The sequence below is a fragment of the Chinchilla lanigera genome, unplaced genomic scaffold (genome assembly GCF_000276665.1).
Source record: "Chinchilla lanigera isolate Chin_1 unplaced genomic scaffold, ChiLan1.0 scaffold00007, whole genome shotgun sequence".
NCBI lineage: Eukaryota > Metazoa > Chordata > Mammalia > Rodentia > Chinchillidae > Chinchilla > Chinchilla lanigera.
In genome coordinates, this window is record NW_004955408.1 from 38,863,374 (window position 1) to 38,871,089 (window position 7,716).

General features: G+C 42.9%; 1 long non-coding RNA gene across 1 annotated transcript in view; it reads left to right on the forward strand.

The window, feature by feature from the left end:
• The window catches only part of LOC106147106, a 13,274-nt gene extending 10,700 nt beyond the window's left edge, over nucleotides 1-2,574 (forward strand). The window contains exon 2 of the long non-coding RNA XR_001231863.1: nucleotides 2,036-2,574. This is a non-coding gene — a long non-coding RNA (uncharacterized LOC106147106). The remainder of the gene's footprint in view (nucleotides 1-2,035) is intronic.
• The last annotated feature ends 5,142 nt before the right edge of the window (nucleotides 2,575-7,716 follow it).

A 7,716-nucleotide genomic window follows, 5' to 3' on the forward strand; every position in this document is an offset into this window, starting at 1 on the left:
CTGTTCAGGCTGGCCTTGAACTCACTTGGTAGCCTAGGCTGGTCTTGAACTCGCAACAATCCTCCTGCCTCAGCCTCCCAAGTGCTGGGATTACAGGGGTGTGCCACCATGCCTGGCCAAGATCATTTTTTATAATACAGAGGAATGAACCCAGGACATTCTCACTGAACCACCTTTCTAGTGCCAGAACCCTCACCCCCTTTTTTGAGACAGGGTCTTGCTAAATTTCCCAGGCTGGGCTCAAACTTGTGATTCTCCTGCCAAAACCTCCCAAAGTCCTCAGATTACAGGCATGTGCCACCATGCCCAGCTAAGGATAATTTTTTAAAAATTAAGCTTATTGATACATTTTAGGTATATGTAATGATCACATTCGTCATAGGGAATTTGTACCTGTATATGATACAACCTAATTCTGTTTTCCCCTTCCTCTACCCTCCCTTCAACCCTTCTTATTTACAAAACCTTTGTTTCCATTTTTTCCTTTTTTTCTTTTCCCTTTCTTTCCTCCTCCCCCCCCCAATTCCCCTTCTTATTTGAACAATTTCTTGCTATTTCATAGTATCTATTACACATTTTGGTCCTTATATACACTTTCATTTTTCACACCAAAGAAACAGTGCAGTATTTACACATGTATGTCTGATTTATTTCACTTAAGGGTATGGTCTGGGGGCTGGGGATTTAGCTTAGCGGCACAGTGCCTGCCTGGCAAGCACGAGGTCATGAGTTCGATTCCCGTTACTGGGGGGAAAAAAAAGTATAGTCTCGAGGTGCATCCATTTAGCTGGGCATGTCTCAAGCTTTTCTTTATGGCAGAGTGGTACTCCACTGCATAAAAAAAAAAATCTTCCTTATCCACTCATCAGTTGATGGGCATTTGGGTTGTTTCCAAGATTTAGCTATTACCATCCATGCTGCTATAAACATGGGTGTGCATATATCACTGTGGTATGATGGTTTTAATTCTTTCAGGAAGATACTGAGAAAGGAAATAGCTGGGTCAAATAGGACCCTAGTCCTAGTTTTTTGAGGAATCTCCACACTGATTTCCACAGTGCTTGAACCAGTCTACACCCCACCAACAGTGGAAAAAGGTTCTTTTATCCTCACAGCCCTGCCAGCATTTGTTATTAGTTGACTTTTTGAGAACAGCCATTCTTTCTGGGGTGTGATGGAACCTCAGTGTTCTTTAATTTGTATTTCTCAAATGGCCAATGATGTTGAACATTTTTTTCATATATTTATTTGCCATTTCTATTTCATCTGAGAAGTGCCTATTTCAGATGCCCATTTTTGTATTGGGTCTTTAAATTTGGGGTTTCTGAGGGGTTTTTGAATTCTTTATATCAGCATATCTCACAGAATTAGAGAAGATCATAAAATTCATTTGGAACTAGAAGACACCTTGAGTAGCAAAGGCAATTCTGGGCAACAAAGGCAAGGCAGGGGGCATCACTATCCCTGACTTGAAATTACACTACAAAGCTACTGTGATAAAAACAGCATGGTACTGGCATAAAAACAGACCTGAGGATCGATGGAACAGATTAGAAGATGCAGGAAGAACTCCAGACATACTTAGCCACCTTATCTTTGACAAAGTTGCCAAAAACTTTCACTAGAAAAAAAGAGAGCCTCTTTAATAAATAGTGCTGGAAAAACTGGTTTCCACACGTCAAAAATTAAAACTAGGTATCAATAAAAATAGATCAAAGATCTAAATATTCAAACAGAAACACTGAATCTGCTGGAAAATAATTCTTGAAGATATTAGTATAGGCAAAGACTATGAACAAAACTCCAGTTGCACAAGAACTATCACAAAGAATTAACAACTGGATCTCATTAAAAAGCTCTTGCACAGCAAGAGAAACCACCAACAGAGTGAGGAGACAACCCACAGGGTGAGAAAAATTCTTGCCATCTGTTCTTCATACAAAGGACTACTATCTAGAATATACAGAGAACTAAAGATAATTCTTAAAATAGCATCTGATTGTATTTTTGTTTGGTTTCGTTCTATGTTTTTCAGGAAATGCACTAAGCTACTGTTACCTCAGTAGACATGAAGATGACAAACTACAATACTTCACAGCCTCCCCTAATGAGAACCTTAATGGGGAAAAAGTGTCCCATTTGGTGATCACAGTAAAGGGAGCTTCATGTACAGGTGAGTGAAGCTCCAGAAATGAGGCACTTCTGAGACTGCAGCTCTACAACAGGACTCGGCAGGCGAAGCAAGGGCTCACTTGCAGAGTGCACATCCCCTGGACTTGGTGTGGTGCACACACTGTACAGTGATTCATCATTGCCTGCTTATCTCACTATCAAGTCTTTAGTTTCTGCAAAACTGTGATGACAACTGCTAAAGTTTCAACAATTCTGCACAAAGATTAAAAAAACTCAGAAACTATACCTTTGCATAGTAGGTGGCCAAGAGTGCAATAAGCTTTTAATTGAACATAAATTGGAAATAATGGTCTAAGACCCAAAACCCAATATTATAGCAGAAAACAACCGCACTAAGAGTGCTGACAAGTTCCACACAATATAAATCTGAATTCAGAAGGACAGAGTCTCATTCTGAATGGTGAAATAGAACAAGTCATAACCCTGACTACTGAGAAATATAAGGGTTTGATTCTCACAAGACCAGATGGAAAACTAGTTCTAGGGAGAGTGAGGCATCCAGGGAAGAGGTCATTTCCCTTGGAAGCTTACTGGTAAAAGAAAAAAAGTCTTATTTAACAATAAAGATCCAAAAGAGACAGACTATCCCACAAATGTACTTTTAATATTTTAAGGAAATTTTTCTTCACATTGCAAAAAAATCCACTATGCTCCTAAGCCAATACAGTAATCCCCCCCGCAACACACTTGCGCACACACACACTGTTCCTGTCTATGAATTGTATGTTATTTATTAGTATATGTTTGCATTAAATAATAATTACATTCAGGCCAGGCATGGTGGTGTATGCCTATAATCCTAGCACTTGGAAGGCTGAGCCAGGAGGATCGCTTCCAGTTTGAAGCCAGCCTGAGCTACAAAGAGAGTTCAAAGCCAGCAAGCCTGAACTGCGTAGTGAACCTTGCCTCAAAAAAAAAAAAAAAAAAAATTACATTCATAACTCATCTTTAAAGACAAAATTAGATGTTATGATAATGCTGCAAAAGTCAGACAAAAGATACAGTTGAAGCCGTGGATTATCAGACATTATTTTTGTGGCTAAAGTTACAGCTATAAATCAGACTTGTTCTTCAGTACACTCTTGCAAACACATAGTTAAAACACAAAGGCCTCAGAGACATTTTTTGGGGCTATATTTAAGTTGCACATTCTTGCTTTAGTACCATTACCCTGCTGGACAATGTCAAATGGTATCCTTTTGTCTCTCTTCACTGTGCTCAGAGAGCTCTAGCTAATCCTTTTTGATTTGGTTGGATGCAGCCTCCTTTGGGAAATCCTGCCCATTCCCCCAGGGAATGCAAGTCACTTCCTTCCTCCTCCCAGACTACTCCCGCACACATTTTTTTTTTTTTATTTTAAAGATAAAAGGAGGGAAACATTAACAGACATACAACATTTTCCCCGCACACATTTTTATTGCACATATCACAGCGCCATGCAGTTACTTCTCACACCCAAAGAGAGGAGGCTGTCAATGAAGAGGCAAAACAGAGGCTTGAAACAAGAGAACAGTACTCGAGAAAACTGAAGCAGATCTTTAAAATCTTCATGACTTTGTCTACAGTGAGTACTTTTACTTAATCTGGGTAGAAGCAAAACCAGAAGGCATGCAAGAGGTATTTCTGGCATGCAGCTACAGTAACAGCCATCTCTATTTGTAATTTATAGGGCTTGAGGACTTTCTTGTTCAAAGGATTTACCAGTTCAGATATAGCTACAATTATTTAAAAATATCATTTTGTCATTGACTATTAGGCGCATCTAGATTCTAATTTATTTTTTTTTACTCCAAATTGGAAATATGCAAGAGATAGCTTGAAAACAAAATGACTCTATTATCTATCAATCCAAGTAAAATAGGAAAATTAATTATCCTGCTAATTTCTGAGATACAGAGGATAAAGCAAAGCTCTATCTAGTTCTTTACCAAAGTTGAAGGCATTAAAGACTAATAGCACTTTGAAGACAATGATAAAAGATGCCTAATGTTACAAAGGTGCCCCTCCCCCTACCACTTCCCGCCTCTCTCAGAAGTAAACACAAGGCAAGGGCTTCTCTGCGTTGTTTCTACCATTAGTCCTGGGGTTGTGCTGAGAAGAGGCAGTCGATTATGTGGAGAATTACAAATTTTGTATTATTGTTTTTAAAACTTTAGCATTTTTACGTTCTGCATTGAAAGTACAGAATTTGCCGAGGATAAAAAGAAAAGAAAGGATAATTAATGAAATGTGGCCCCTGAGATAGAAAGGAGGGCTCAGGGAACTGTTGAACAACTTTATTTTGATTCATGGAGATGAAAGAAAGTCAAGATGAGTGTGGATGCAGATGGCATTTTTGGTGCCTGGGGCAGGAGATTGAAAATTTTTCTCTTGATTTCTGTATTTTCCATGAACTAGGAGGGGAGATCAGGTATTAAGGACCAAAAGGGTGAGAGCATGGCAACGATGTCCTGGGACATTAAGATTAAGCCTCGTCTTCCACTGTGCAACAGGATGTCCAGGGTACACAAAGACGCAGCTGGGGTTAGAGTTTATGAATCTGCAGAGGCACCAAGTTTCGTACTTTCCAATTCTAAAAGAATCCCATATGAAAAATGTAGGTAGCTATAAGGATCCGCTAGGTCAGTCCCTGGAAAGATCTGTGGGCAAAGGATTAGGAAGCACTAACAAGGAAGTGACTGCTGTCCTGACTTTGGTTCAGGTTGGATGAGGAAAAATGTCCCCTGGGAGAAGTTCAAATCTAGACAAAGGGAGAGGAAAGCACGGGGACCACGGGCAGGAAGCTGTAGCTGTGGAACGTCACAACGTGATCAAGGTACAGGCTGCTCTGTGGAGTGCTGCTGTATGGGCAGATGGGGAAGGGACCCTGAAATTGTGGAACAGTGAGTTTCCAGAATTGAGTTTTCAGACAACAGGACATCCTCTGTGATTCACATCCATCACACAGATAAGATTTCTCTTTCCATCTCACAGACTAAAAGAAAGCAAGCCTCCTTAAAGTCTGTGCTTTCTCCAAAGACACTCAATTTACATAGGAAGATCCAGCACTAGAACTCTCAATTGGCAGTGACAAAATCACTGCTCATGGGCACTGAAGAATAGTTTCTAAATATTTGGAAGAGGGGGAGGCCGGAAGTGAACAAACTCAATCCTAATTGAGTTGCATACTGTAGGGTGTTTTGAAAGTAGTTGCCTTTGTCCCTCCCACTACTGAACACAGCCTGCCAATCCCAAAACCTTTAAAACTAACATGGACTAGGCCAGGAATATACCTCAGTGGCACAAGTGCCTACCTGGCAAGCACAATGTCCTGAGTTCGATTCACAGTACCAAAACAAACAGAACAAAACAAAATCCCAAAAAATGACCTGGATAGCTCCCTTCCCATGGCATCAATCTCCAGGGCCTGTGCAGGACTTACATCCACCTCTTTGTCATCTACTTAGGTTGAGCCCTCACCATCTATACTATATTAGCTGCTACTACTGTCATAACAAACTACTACAAACTTAGGCATTTAAAACAACACAAGTTTATTATTTTATAGTTCTGTAAGTGATAAATGAAGGTGTAAGTACAGCTGAGTTACTCTCTGGAAGCGCTCAGGGAAGACCCACTGCCTTGCTCACTTAGATGACTGGCAGTTCTGCCGATTCTTGTTGTTGTTGCCAGGGCCTGTTCCCAGTGTCTAGAGGTCTCCCACAGTCGGGCTCGTGGCCCAGGTGTGCCCCACCACACTTTTTTTTTTTTTTTGGGGGGGGGGGTTTCTCTGGTACCGGGAACCGAACTCACGACCTTGCACTTGCCAGGCAGGCGCTTTTGCCGCTGAGCTAAATCCCCAGCCCCCCACCGCACTTTTAAAGGATGACAACTAGGAGGAACACAAGTCTACACTAGGTAAAAGAAGACCTCTGTTTTTACTGCACTAAACTTGTGCTTAGTTTGGGTCCACTTAAATAATCCAGCACAAGGTCCCCCTCTCAGTGTCCTCAATCGTACCTGCAAAGCGCCTTCTGCCATGTGATGTTAGCATACTTACAGGTTCTGGGGACTAAGGAATGGACAAATTTCAGGGCATCCTTATTCTGCCTACGACAGTGTTTCACCCTGACGTATTTCCATAATTTCACAATTACCTGGCCCTGAACTCTTCTGCTGTTTCTAGCTTAGCTTTTCTAGCACAACATTTGGTGTGTCTTCCATACTTAAAATCTGCTGGCTTCCTCCTAATCCAGGGTCAAATGAATGATTTTTAGTTCCCAAGGTAGAAAGTCCTTGGTGTCGGTCCTGCTCTTATTTTAGCTTCAATACAACCATCACTCGTCTTCTCCAGTCCGTAATGCTGGAATCATTTATGGCTCTTCACTTGTACTCACCATTAAGCTCCAAAGCCTTCTTCTAAACCCAGCTTAGACACCACCTCCTCCAGAAAAATCCTCCCTGCAGCTATCGAGGTTCTCTTAAGCACCTGGCGTATGTTCCTATCCCGTTTGTAGTAAACCCAAATGTGCTGTGATTTTGTCTCCTTCACTTACCCAACGTTTATTTGCCTCTCAGCCAGACCTGCAATTTCTAAAATGTGTAACCTTCTTTCCGGGCTATTTTAACTTCACTGTTAAGGACTGTGTCTAGATGCCTGCCCCCAGGCCCCATGCAGTTGTAGGGGGCGGGCTTTTTTCGGGGGTGGCTGAATCTAGAGTGTGATGGATTCGTAGTGCAATGCTGGGATTAATGTTAGGTGACTGCTGGATCCATCCAATACTGGTAGGGTGCATACAATATAAGGGACAGAAAGAGGCTTGTCTTGTTCTTCCTTGCTTGCTTTTGCTGTCTTCCACTGCCATGAACGGTTACCCACTGCCATGTGCGACCTGCCTTGGAGGAAGCCAACTATGCACTGAAAGTTCCACAACTGTGAGGGGAAATAAGCCTTTCGCCTTTTAACGTTGGGCGTTGGGTATTTCACCTCAACGAGGAGAAAAGTAACTAAGACTTCCACTATGCCTCTCTGTATCTTTGTAGACTTGGGGTGCCTATAAGACGTACACCGCAGGTTGTCGCGAAGGATGAGGGCAATGACATGCGGATACTGAAGTTGCTAGTATTACCAGTCGTCTTAGGGCCCTGCACAGAATTACCGTTTTGTAGGTGCTCAAGGAAGCCCCGAGCCCTTGAGTACGCTAGGGTCTGGGGTTGCTCCAGAGGAAGCAGCCGGATGCCTCACAGGGCGGTCACTCCAGCTCGCGGCGGAGGGGGAGCAGCCAGCCTCACACTCGGGGAAACTGGGGGTCGGAGCGCGGGACGGCGGTAGGTGTACTTAGAGTCCCTAGTAAGTAAACGCGTACGACGGCGTCCGGGGACTTCCACGGAGCATCACCGTCGCGGCGACAGACGGCCACATTCGCCAGGCGCGTGCAGATGTGCGCGACGCACGGGAGAGGAGGAGGGTGCCCGCTCGGAGCGTTACCTAGGTCACGCAGCGTCCTCGGCACCGGGTCCGGAGCCAGGGAACCGAGCCCGCGA